The sequence below is a fragment of the Bos mutus genome, chromosome 12, assembly GCF_027580195.1.
Source record: "Bos mutus isolate GX-2022 chromosome 12, NWIPB_WYAK_1.1, whole genome shotgun sequence".
NCBI classification, from domain to species: Eukaryota; Metazoa; Chordata; class Mammalia; order Artiodactyla; family Bovidae; genus Bos; species Bos mutus.
The window spans coordinates 17,801,264-17,815,521 of NC_091628.1; positions in this window are offsets into that span (position 1 = coordinate 17,801,264).

Sequence of the window (14,258 nt, forward strand, 5' to 3'; positions counted from 1 at the left end):
TAGAAACTAGTAGGCATGGGTTTGATCCCTGGGTGGTGAAGATCCCCTAGAGGAGGGCATGGCAATCCACTCCAGTATTCCTGCCTGGAGAATCCCATGGACAGAGGAACCTGGTGGGCTACAGTCCATAGCGTCGCTAAGAGTTGGACACGACTGAAGCGACTTAGCACGCACACAGTGGGCAGTAAAGGATAGCAGAATACAATTAAGTAAAAATAGACGCTAAGGGGTTTTGGTTTGCTTTTTTTTAACTTGGGGGAGGTAGGAGGAAGACTATTTGAGGAACAGGGGAAAGAAAGAATTGTTCTTCAGGTACAGTGGCATTCGAATCCTCCACATTTATTTATTTTTTTTGTTCGTCAAGTGCCGGGGTCCAGCCCCGGTGGATCCAGGGAATTCGAAGCGGGGACGGCGTCGGCGACCTATTTATTTAAATATTTTATCAAAGATATAAAGAGTAATAGGATGAGGATAGCTCAGTAGGAAAATTCAGTGGAGAAAAGAGGCTGAGTAGCTTGGTTTACGCGGGAGACCAATAAAACTTCAAGACAAGAAGTTTGCACCACTTACGTAGGCCGCAGGCGTCCTTCCTTTCTCCTGAAGGAGAGGAGACACTGAGGCCTCCCCGGTCGGATCTTAGAAGCCCAGGCATAGTTAGCAAGCATGGCGGGTTCCGCGCTCCAGATGGAGACTCAGCCAGAATTTGGGAGAGAGAGCGACATGGGGAGACCAAATTTGGGTGAACAAGGCCCGCACTTTATTTTCCAAAGTAGTTTTTATACCTTAAGTTATGCATAGAGGATAATGGGGGAAGGGGTAGAGTCATGCAGCAAACCAGGCTTTCTTCCTGCAAACTTATCATATGCAAAAGCTTAGGTGATTTGCATCATCTTCTGGCCCGGAGGCCTGTTAACATTTTAAGACCCTTTCTTCAGAAAACTTATTTTTCTCTAAAGGTGATTGGTCAGGAGCCACCCTCCAAAAAGCATTAGATAAAGTTGCATTCCTACAGAGCAAAGGTGTGGTGGGCTATAACAAGAAAAAGAATTAACTCAAGGGTCCCAGATTACAAACATTAAAGCTACTATTTACCCCAATTATATTAATCAATACACTGCCAGAGACACAGCAGGTAAGGGATATGGAGACTCAGCAGCAAACATTGGCCCAACAAGTGAAAAACCCTTCACCAATACAATTTCTAATCAATCTTTTAACTACTCAAAAGAATCTGTGTTTAGACAGTTTAGAACATCTCCTGCCTCTCACAGTTGGGAGGCTCTGAACAATCACATGTGGCCGGAAAAACCTATTCAGGCAGGCTAGAGGACTTCCAAAGGAGTTTGTAGGTTGAAACACTGTCACACCCAGGAATTATTAACTGGAGCTGTAAGCTAACTCTTTTTTCAGAGAGAGGTAGTGGGGGACAGCCCCCTGTAAAGTCAGAGGTGTAGGTGAAAGCACAAAGCAGAAAGTAGGCAGACTCCGGTTTTGGGGGTAGATGGGGGACTCCTGAGGCTCGATCCCGCCTTTGCGTATGCTGAGCCTCCTTCCTCATGACCTTTGTCATGGGCAGAGTTCCTCACGCTGGCTCCCGGCAGTGATAGAATTCCAGTTGAGCTATTCCAGATCCTGAAAGATGATGCTGTGGAAAGTGCTGCACTCAATATGCAATATGCAATATGCCGGCTCCCGGCAGTCAAGGCTGTATATTGTCACCCTGCTTATTTAACTTCTATGCAGAGTACATCATGAGAAACGCTGGACTAGAAGAAACACAAGCTGGAATCAAGATTGCCGGGAGAAATATCAATAACCTCAGATAAGCAGATGACACCACCCTTATGGCAGAAAGTGAAGAGGAACTCAAAAGCCTCTTGATGAAAGTGAAAGTGGAGAGTGAAAAAGTTGGCTTGAAGCTCAACATTCAGAAAAGGAAGATCATGGCATCCGGTCCCACCACTTCATGGGAAATAGATGGGGAAACAGTGGAAACAGTGTCAGACTTTATTTTTCTGGGCTCCAAAATCACTACAGATGGTGACTGCAGCCATGGAATTAAAAGACGCTTACTCCTTGGAAGGAAAGTTATGACCAACCTAGATAGCATATTCAAAAGCAGAGACATCACTTTGCCAACAAAGGTTTGTCTAGTCAAGGCTATGGTTTTTCCTGTGGTCATGTATGGATGTGAGTTGGACTGTGAAGAAGGCTGAGTGCCGAAGAATTGATGCTTTTGAACTGTGGTGTTGGATAAGACTTTTGAGAGTCCCTTGGACTGCAAGGAGATCCAACCAGTCCATTCTGAAGGAGATCAGCCCTGGGATTTCTTTGGAAGGAATGATGCTAAAGCTGAAACTCCAGTACTTTGGCCACCTCATGCGAAGAGTTGACTCATTGGAAAAGACTCTGATGCTGGGAGGGATTGGGGGCAGGAGGAGAAGGGGATGACAGAGGATGAGATGGCTGGATGGCATCACTGACTCGATGGACGTGAGTCTGAGTGAACTCCGGGAGTCGGTGATGGACAGGGAGGCCTGGCGTGCTGTGATTCATGGGGTTGCAAAGAGTCGGACACGACTGAGCGACTGATCTGATCTGATGATTGTATTGGTTTTGCCATACATCAACATGCATCCGCCACAGGTGTACACGTGTTCCCCATCCTGAACCCCCCTCCTACCTCCCTCCCCATACCATCCCTCTGGGTCATCCCAGTGCACCAGCCCCAAGCTCCCTGTATCCTGCATCAAACCTGGACTGGCGATTCGTTTCTTATATGATATTATACATGTTTTAATGCTATTCTCCCAAATCTTCCCCCCTCCCTCTCCCACAGAGTCCAAAGACTGTTCTATACATCTGTGTCTCTTTTGCTGTCTCGCATACAGGGTTGTCGTTACCATCTTTCTAAATTCCCTACATATGTGTTAGTATACTGTATTGGTGTTTTTCTTTCTGGCTTACTTCACTGTGTATAATACGCTCCAGTTTCATCCACCTCATTAGAACTGATTTCCTCCACGTTTAGTCTCCCACTTTGTCTGTCTCTTTTTTCTACTAGGAAATTAATGGTAGGATGGTATGCAGGGGAAAAAAAGGGAAAAGAAATTTTCTGAAAAAGTGTCTTTAATCTTTTAATATTTCTTTAAAAACATTAAAGTTATATACCCTCCACATTTTGATGCCCAGAGCAAAGCCTTGGCTAAACTGTTGTATGTTAACTATAGAAGTAATAGAATTACAAAGTGCCATAGAAACAACTTGCAATATATCTGCTTACCTCAACCCAAACTTCTGAGGGCTGAGATGAATAAAAGCCATCTACTGAACACTTGGCTCAGATGTTAAAGTGTCTGCCTGCAATGCGGAAGACCCAGGTTCGATCCCTAGGTCAGGAAGATCCCTTGGAGAAAGAAATGGCAACCCACTCCAGTACTCTTGCCTGGAAAATCCCTGGTAGGCTACAGTCCATGAGGTCACAAAGAGGAGTCAGACACGACTGAGCGACTTCACTTTCACTGAACACTTAAAGCCAGATCTTTTGTTGTTGTTCCCTGACCAGAGATGGAACCCATGGCCCCTGCAGTGTTAGCCGGAATCTTAACCATGGGATCACCAGGTAAGTCCCTAATGCCAGATTCTTTTACATATTTTCTTTCTCTTTTTTCTCCTATCCTTCATTTTGCCATGAGACATTTCCAGAATTCTCTGGTTTTCATCTTACTCCATTTTACCCGTCCAGGCTCTGCAAGAGAAAGAAACTAACCAGATATATACAGTCTCTTGAACTAAAGTCTGGGGATGAAGGAAGATCAGTAACACAACATGAGACAGTTGGATGTTTACACAAGGTTTCTCTTAGTTCTCTTGAAGTCTCAGAAATGTTAGAAGGAGGAACACTCATCTAGACCACCTTTGAATGGCAATGCCAACAGAGCAAGATACATATATTTGCACATTCTCACAACAAATCCTGCATTTTGCAGAAGGGAAAATTAAGGCTCAGAAACAATAAGAAACTTGTCCAGTGTCATAGCTTTTACTCAGCTGTTCCAGCACAATATTCAAACCCAATTCTCGGTGGCAGGATGAGTATTTGAGAGAACAACTGAGATTTATACCCTCCTATTTTCTTCAATCCTTTACTACTTACACTATTTAGCTAAAAGTATTCATCATCTAAAGAAAAGGATGATAATGCACATCAGCAGAGGATAGGTTTTGAACTGCAAGTTCAAGAGCTTTGAAATGCAAGAGACTGAACTTTAACTCAAAGTCCAGTAGGACTCAGGGAAAGTTTATGCCTCAGAAATGGAATTGGAAGGATCCTGCCCCCCAAGAAAATGGAGACGAACGTAGAAGGAAAGAAAGACACTCTCTGGTGGTTCCTTAAGGAAGGTCCCCTTGCTGTGTACTTGCCAAGGCCATCATCTCCAGGCCAAAACTTAATTCTACCCCCACAGAGATTCAGGAATCTAAAACAAGGAGCAATAGAAGGAGACTGAAAATCCTTGACTCCAGGGATAGCACGAGGGTGGGAACCTCTGGCAGGCTAGTGCCTCCCTGCAGATGCAGCTGAATCATATTCTCAGTATTTGGGAGAGTCTGCCAGGGCTTTCTGAACCCTTTTCCAGCTTCCAGTGGATGCTAGCTCTCCTTAGCCTGTAGCCATGTGACTTCAACCTCTGCCTCCTTCTCTTCAATCCGTGTCAAATCTCCTTCTGCTCTTTTTCTTACAAGGATACAGGTACACTGAGAACCAACCATAGTCCAAGATGATCTCATCACAAAACCCTAGTTTAATCAGATTGGCCAAGTACTTTTTGCTGTGTAAGGTAAAAAAAAAAAAAAAAAAGTAAGGTAAAGGTAATTAGGGGCAAACTAAAACAAATATGTGAAAGTTCCTTTAAAATGTTAGACAAATATTGTACAACCTGTAATCGTTATTGCCAGTTTCCATGACTTGGCTTTTAAAACCCCCTGGGACGTGTGCTGTGCCCCTGGCAACCTCCCAGCTCCTCTCCTGGGATATCTTCCCTGGAGGTCGAACCAGCATCACCCCACATCTATAGTCTCCTATGGAATTAGAAAGCAAAGTGATCCCATCCTCAGGACACTTCGCTTCTGCCTGTTGGAAAATTAACAAAATACATACTACCATCTCTCAAAGACTTGTAAGAGGAATTAAGCAAATAGTGAATATATTAAAAATCGTGGGATCCAGGTTTTTCTCTATCAAAGAAGGAAGTTAAAATATAGAAGGAAAGAGTTTTCTCTCAATTGGAGTTAATTGTTAGCATAAACTCATGGTTGTCGATATACAGATATATAAATAAGTATAAATATGTGTTAGGAGTATATACTGTTAGGAGTCTCCAGAGAAACAGAACCAATAGGATATGAATAGAGAGAGAGAGATTCATTTTGGTAAATTGAAAGTGTTAGTCACTCAGTCGTGTCGGACTCTCTGAGACCCCATGGACTGTAGCCCACCAGTCTCCTCTGTCCATGGAATTCTCTAGGCAAGAATATTGGAGTGGGTAGCCTTTCCCTTTTCCAGGGCATCTTCCCAACACAGAGATAGAACCCAGGTCTCCCGCATTGCAGGCAGGTTCTTTACCATTTGAGCTAGCTCATTCAATAATGGAGCTAGATTCTGGATTTGACCAGAATCTACAGAGTGAGTCATCAGGCAGGAAACCGTAGGAAGAGCTGATGCAGTGATTCAAGTTCAAAGGCCAGCAGACAGCAGACGCATGAAAGAGATGTTTCGTTCAAGTCCAAAGTCCATCAAGTTGGAGAATTTCCGTTTTCTCGGAAGTGGTGAGTCTTTTGTTCTAGTCACGCCTTTAGATGATGGGGTAAGGCCCACCCACTCTATGGAGGACAGTCTGCTTTTCTCAAAGTCCACTGAGTTAAATGTATATCTCATACAAAAACACCCTCATAGACACATCTAGAATAGTGGTTGACCAAGTATCTGGGCACCATTGCCCAGGCAAATTGACACATAGGACTGACCATCACAGATATAAATATGTATGTGTGCTCTGTTCACGGAGAAGACCTGGGAGCAGCAACCACCAATACCAGCAAGCACATCTAGTGCCCATGTATAACCACCCTTCTCCAGTGGAAGGAACTCGGAGTTCTTAGAGAAATGGCTGCTTAAGGATTGAGCAGGGAAAGTATATGATGAGCCTGGAATATTTTGTTAGCCCAGAAAGTTAGGGTGTATTCAAAGAATGATGGAAATGCATCAGAAATATACAGGGGCCAGTATGAAGGGTCTCCCAGTGGCCAGTTATGAGACAATTTGAACAACAAAATAAATAACAGTGGGGAATATGGAGTGCAAGTACTTTTCCTATTCTCCCCAATTAGTTCAACTAAAAACTGTAGGCATTATATATAAAACAATCAAAACAAGACTCTGAGAGCAGGAGAGAAGACAAGCCAGCCAGGGATCCCTAGAACCAAGGAACAACATGGCGGTGAGTTCTCTGGATTTTCTTCTCTGTCCTGTATATCCCAAATCAGTGCCAAAGAAGCTAGCAAGCCAGAAATGCCATTGGGTACAGACCAAAATTAAAAAGTACCCCCACCAAAGTCTGTTCTCTGTAACTAAAAAGCAGTGTACAGCCTAACAAGATAGAAAATTTTCAGACAACAACATTCTGCTCTGGCCAAACACCACAAGAAAAACCGTGGCCCCACATCCACCAATGCCAACAAAGTCTGAGGAGACCCTCAAGAATTCCATCCTTGGGACTTTCCTGGCCATCCAGTGGCTAAGACTCCACCATGCTCCTAATGCAGGGGGCCTGGGTTCGATCCCACATGCTGCAACTAAGACCTGGCCCAGCCAACTAAATAAATAAATATGGCGGGGGGCGGGGCGGGGGGGAGTGGAGGATTCCATCCTTGCAAACTACAGCTAGGGTGGTGTCAGAAAAGAACACTGAGTACCGCACTTTCACTGACACTGAGCCCCCTCACCCCTCAGTTTCAGTGGAGATCATATGGGGAAGCTGGTCTTCTGCCCCAACCCAAAAGTATTGAGGTTCTTCCCTCCTTCCCCACTGGGGTGGTGTCAGAAGAGACCCGACAGAGAGTCAGTACTTTCATCCTTGTAGAGTGGTAATAAAACTGCCTCCTCCCTGGTGCTGGTGGAAATCAGGACTCCCATTCCCACCCAGCAATAATAAGGAGCTCCCCACCTTGGGGGTCAGTGAAGGCCAAGAGGAGAATCTGGTCTTCTCCCTTTACCTGGCAGTATCTAGGCAGCACCCCCTTTTCCTTGACCGAGCAGTGTCAAAAAAAAAAACAGGTGAACAGGTTTTAATAAAATCCCGAATCTCATAATATCATACAAAATGTCCAGATTTCCATCTGAAGGCATCCATTCTATGAAGAACCACACAATCTCAAACTGAATGAATAAAAGACAATTAATACATACCAACACAGAGTTGATACTGACATTAGATTACCTGACAAAGATTTTAAAGCAGCCATGATAAAAAATGCTTCAGTGAGCAACTATAGACATGCTCGAAACAGACGAAAAAAATCAAAACCCTCAGCAAACCATTGGCGATATAAGGAGGAACCAAATGGAAACTTTAGGAATGAAAAATACAGTAACTGAAATAAGGAAGTTCGGTGGTAGGCTCAACAGCAGAATGGGAGCAGAACAAAGACTCTGTGAACTGGAAGAACTGGCCTCCCCGCTCCATTTTTGTCTGCCTGCACTGTGATGACTCCATGGTAATTTCAGTTTGTCTTCTGAACATGCACCTTCGTCAGTGCTTTAATTACACACGTGTGATATAATGAAAAGAATACATCGATACAGTGCATCTATCACGTGGATAAGAGTATGGGATGTAGAGCTAGACTGCCTGGACCCAAATCCTGGCTGTATGATTTGCTTGCTCTATAACTTTGAGAAATTTCTTCAACTGTTCATGCCTCAGTTTCTCTAGTGTTTATTCATTTATTCTGCCCATGTGGCATGGGGAATCCTAGTTTCCTGACCAGGAATTAAACCTGTGAGTCCTGCACGAGAGCATGGAGTCCTAACCACTGGACTGCCAGGGAAGTCCAATTTCCCTGCCTTTGAAATAGATGTACATCAAAACCAGGCCTAAAGTCATCATGCGTACAAAGTGAGTTAAATTGTATAAAAGTGCTTGAAACAGTGGCTGGAATAAGTGCTCGACAAATGTTAGCCCAAATTGTGAAGGAACATAAAGAAAATATGAAGCTAATAGTTCTGGAATCCAGATTTATTTCAATTAGGATGGTTTCCATTGAAAAATGGATTATATTTTAGTTCCTCCCCCAAAACAGAAGACTGGTATGGTACCAGGATACTACAAGATTGAACAATGCTGTGTTTCTCTGTGTTTGGTTATTAAGTGGAGCTGCCTGTCACAAACAACTCTACTCCCATTGTCTTGAGAGCTCTTTGCCCTTCCCCTAGGCAGTACTAAGAGCAATTTAATTTGGGGTTTCCTATAATAGAGAAACCCAAGGAGCCAGGTGACTAGTAAAACCAGAAATGTAAGTTCGTGGTGAAGAACAAACAATACCAAAAATTACCAAGAAGGAAGTAAACAGGGAATCTAGTCTCCCTCCTCTCCAACCCCTCCCCAACACACACACACACATACACACACACACATACATATTCATACAAGGTAAATGGTAGAAGTCACAGCAAGAAGTCCAGGGGTCGGACTCAGATACAGCTTAGCAACTGAACAACAATAGCAGCAAGAAGTCGCTGTCTTTCCTCCATTCCCCACCCTAATATAATGAGGGTGTTTCTTTAGAAAGAGGCTGAAACTAGGAGAGTGCAGTGGTGTGTTAGAAGAATTTCCTTGTCAGAGATACACAGTATTTAGAACAGTGCCTGGTACATGGCTCTCAAAATATATTTCTTATTACTGTTGTCATTATTCTCATTTATAGTTCTTCAGTTTCCAAATAAATACCCCATTTAGGAATTATATGATTATACTTAGAATACAGAATATAAGCATAAGAATTTTGTCTTTTTCATTACGCTGGGACCTTTAACAGGGCTTCTCAAGTGGTGCAGTGGTAAAGAAACTGCCTGCCAAGCAGGAGATGCAGGTTCGATCCTTGGGCTGGGAAGATCCCCTGGAGAAGGAAATGGCTACCCACTCCAGTATTCTTGTTTGGGAAATCCCATGAACCGAGAAACTTGGCAGGCTACAGTCCATGGGGTAGCAAAGAGTGGGACACAACTGAGCAACTGAGCACACCTGCTGCACAAAGGACCTTTAACAGTCAATTACATATTTTAGACACTCAATAAATGTTCACTGAATAAGTCAATGACTTAATTAATGAAATTAATCTAGACAGCAGGTTAGCCAGGTTGCATGGGTAATTTTCAGATTGTTGACTTGAATGTAAAGATCAATTTTGAGTTTAAGAATTTTATCATGAAACCGGTAACGGAAATTTGTCATTTTAATTTCTTGTCTTTTTATTATCTAATCAAGAATTTTATAAAGCTTATTCCGATAAGTAGTAGGACATTTCGGCATGGGGATGTTGACCTGATAGCTCAGTTGGTAAAAAATCTGCCTGCAGTGCAGGAGATCCTGGTTCAATTCCCGGGTCAGGAAGATCCACTGGAGAAGGGATAGGCTACCCACTCCAGTATTCTTGGGCTTCCCTTGTGGCTCAGCTGGTAAAGAATCTGCCTGCAATGAGAGAGACCTGGGTTTGATCCCTGGGTTGGGAAGATCCCCTGGAGAAGGGAAAGGCTACCCACTCCAGCATTCTGGCCTGGAGAATTCCATGGGCTGTATAGTCCATGGGATCAAAGAGTCAGACACGACTGAGCAAATTTCACTTTCAGCATGGAATTACAAAACCTTGGGCAAGTGCATTATAACCAAAGTATTTCAGAGTGTGATCCAAGCATTGTGAAAAACTGTTAAGAAATGGTTTGCAGCCATCCTATACATTGTTCAAGAACTGATCATAGAATTTATGCAACAAATGAAACAGAAGTATCATTTCTATGACAAATCTACACAAGATAGTATACGCCTGAATTAACTGTTACATCTCCTGTGTTACTTTTCTGAGGTTGTATCTAACTTGATAAATGAATTAACTTGTCTCCTGTACAGTTGATATCAGCAGGCATTTGAAAATAAATCCATTCAGACCTTAAATTTAATTATTGTAGATTGACCTGTAGAAACATAACACATTTATATTACAAACTATAAAGGTACTTATGTGACAATTAGCAATATTATAGTTAATTAATGCACTAAAAGAAAAAGACAACTCAGTTGAAAAATGGACAAAAGAGGTTTACTTAATTCTCAATGGAGTATAGGATATTAAAATTGTACATATATCCCATTCTAAATGAGCCTTTAAATTAATTCTGTTTAGGAAACTTTATCTAAAATTGCTTCATAAGACAATTCCAAATAGTTTGAAGATCTGAAATCCATCTCTTCAACATGAAGAATGGCTTCCCTTTGGCTCCTGGTCATGATCAAGTGCTGTTGTATTCTTCGGTCCACCGCACCCTAGGACGTGAAGGATACAGAAGTAAAGGCAGTCTCTAGTGTCCACTCTGTCGCCTATGAATAGTAACAGAGCCAGCTGGTGTAAGCCCTAACTCTTTGGCTCTGGTCCTGATGAGAACTAAGAATTCCAAAGGAGATAAGTTTACAATCATTATAAGAATCTAGGCTAGCTATGCAAAGCAGACAAAACCAGCAGTTCTCAAACTTTCTGGTCTCAAAATGCTTTTATACCCTGAGACTTGTTGAGGATCCCAAAGAATTTTTGTTTCTGTGGTTTTATCTCTCAATGTTGTGTACCATCTTAATTTGAATTGAGAAAATTTAAATTTATTTAAAAATAACTAAAATAACCTATCACATGTTAACATAAATAGTATGCTTTTATGAAAAATAATTATTTCCAAAATAAAAAGCATTAATGAGAAGAGTGGCAATGTTTTACATTTTTACAAAGCTCTTGTACATGTTAAACAGTAAGATTCTCATATATATTTCTGCATTCAATCTACTGCAACATGTGTTTTGGTTCAAGTGTGTGAAGAAAACATGTACAGATATGTAATTGGGGGGAAAGGGGAGTACTTTGTTATTTTTATTATTTTCAGATAATTATGGATATTTGTCTTTGACACTACCCTGAAACTCAAAGGATGATAGTTCCTTAAAGATGTGCTGCAATGTAGAATCTGCAACTATATCAGTGAATTTCTCAGCCTGTTATTTTGAAATCCATTGATCTATTGTGAATGTTGAATGAATATTTACCTATGCATGATTTTGTACCGGCATGTATTGATCATTTGAAAAAAAGTACTGGTTCACTGAGTTATGGAGCATTTGCCACATCCAAAACTTAGCTCCTGGGTTTCTTTCCCAAGCCTGCTCCTCCTGAAAGTTAATGTCAAGTATACTTTTCTAGTTGCTCACATCCCACATTTTCTTGCATATCCAATCCATCAGCAAATTCTATAGACTCCCCCTTCGAAATACATCTAGAATCCCACCACTTCTCAATCCTTCCATTAATACCACTGTTGGGCTTCTCTGGTATCAAGTGGTAAAGAATCTACCTGCCAATGCAGGAGACACAGGTTCGATCCCCGGTCTGGGAAAATTCCACATGCCATGGGGCAACTAAGCCCATGCGCCACAACTACTGAGCGAACACTCTAGAGCCCAGGGGGCCGCAACTACTGAGTCCATAGTGCCACAACTCCTGGAGCCCAAATGCTTTAGAGCGTGTGCTTTGCCACAAAAGAAGCGCCACAATGAAGAGTCTGCACACCGCAACTAGAGAGTATCCCCCGCTTGCTGCAACTAGAGAAAAGTCAATGCAGCAACAAAGACCCAGCACAAATAACTAAAATTAAAAAAAGAAATACCACTGTTGTCCAAGTCACCATCATCTCTTACCTGCATTATTGCAACAGCCTCTTGACTAATAACCCAGCTCTACCCTTGCTCCCAGCAGCCAAAGTGGTCCTATGAAAATACAAGTTAGATGGTGCCACTTTGCGCGTCTTAGGGTAAAAGCCAGACTTCTTCGAAATGACCTGCAAAGCCATGGTCCAGACCTACTAACCACTAAGACTGAATCTCCCGTTACTCTCCCTTGTTTTTTCCACTCCAAGCATGCCAGCCTCCATGCTCTTTCTGAAACACATCAGGCATGTTTCTGCCTTGACCTTTAGACAGCTGTCATTCCTTCCTCCGAGAATGTTCTTCACCCATAAGCTGCCTGACTCACCCTCTCACCTTAAAGTGAAACGTAAACAGAGGAGTGAAAAGGTCAACATTTGGGTCAAGAATAGCACTGAAAGTATGTTGACAATAATGATCCCTATTAAGAATGGACCCAAAGCAGATCCCTAAGCCTTTCTGTACGCAACTAGTGAATTATGTAATTTAATTGCAGATACATAAATAGGTCATTGTTCAGGACCTTTACATCTGATATTAAGATCAGGCAAGAGTTTCTTACACAGGGATCACCGTGTAAGGTCACATGGGACATAATGGAAAACATATTTTTTCAGTTCTATTGAGAAATAGATATACATCACTGTATAAGTTAAAGTGTAGAGCATGATGGTTTGATTTATGTATATTGTGAAATGATATCACAAAAGGTCTAGCTAACATCCATCATCTCATATAGATACCATAGAAAGAAAAAACTCTCCCTGTAATGAGAACCCTTAAGATCTACCCTCTTGATGACTTTCCTATATACCATACAGCAGGCTTAACTATACTCATCATATTGTGTATTACAGCCCTAGTACTTATTTAACATTAACTGGAAGTTTGTAGCTTTCAACCACCTTCCTCCAATTCCCCCTACCCCGGCTCTCTACCACTGCTCACCTCTGAAAATTACAAAATTGATCTCTTTTTCTATGAGTTCGGTGTGTATATGTGTGTGAACTGGGGGGTTGGTTGTTGTTAGTTTCTGAAAATCATTTTTTACAATATCCTTAGAGTAAGTAAAAAAAAAAGCAAAATGGCTATCTGAGGAGGCATTACAAATAGCTGTGAAAAGAAGAGACGTAAAAGGCAAAGGAGAAAAGGAAAGATATACTTATTTGAATGCAGAGTTCCAAAGAATACAAAGGAGAAGTAAGAAAGCCTTCCTCAGCAATCAAAGAAATAAGAGGAAAACAATAGAATGGGAAAGACTAGAGATATCTTCAAGAAAATTACAGATACCAAGGGAACATTTCATGCAAAGATGGGCTCAATAAAGGACAGAAATGGTATGGATCCAACAGAAGCAGAAGATATTAAGAAGAGGCGGCAAGAATACACAGAACTATACAAAACAGATTTTCACAACCCAGATAATCATGATGGTGTGATCACTCACCTTGAGCCAGACATCCTGGAATGCGAAGTCAAGTGGGCCTTAGAGGCATCACTACAAACAAAGCTAGTGGAGGTGATGGAATTCCAGCTGAGCTATTTCAAATCCTAAAAGATGATGCTGTGAAATCACACTCAATATGCCTGCAAATTTGGAGAACTCATCAGTGGCCACAGGACTGGAAAAGGTCAGTTTTCATTCCAATCCCGAAGAAAGGCAATGCCAAAGAATGCTCAAACTACCACACAGTTGCACTCATCTCACACGCTAGTAAAGTAATGCTCAAAGTTCTCCAAGCCAGGCTTCAACAGTACATGAACCATGAACTTCCAGATGTTCAAGCTGGTTTTAGAAAAGGCAGAGGAACCAGAGATCAAATTGCCAACATCTGCTGGATCATAGAAAAAACAAGAGTTCCAGAAAAACATCCATTTCTGCTTTACTGACTATGCCAAAGCCTTTGACTGTGTGCACCACCATAAACTGTGGAAAATTCTGAAAGAGATGGGAATACCAGACCACCTGACCTGCCTCCTGAGAAATCTGTATGCAGGTCAAGAGGCAACAGTTAGAACTGGACATGGAACAACAGACTGGTTTAAAATAGGGAAAGGAGTACATCAAGGATGTATATTGTCACCCTGCTTATTTAACTTCTATGCAGAGTACATCATGAGAAATGCTGGGCTGGATGAAGCACAAGCTGGAATCAAGATTGCTGGGAGAAATATCAATAACCTCAGATATACTGATGAAACCACTCTTATGGCAGAAAGCAAAGAACTAAAGAGCCTCTTGAT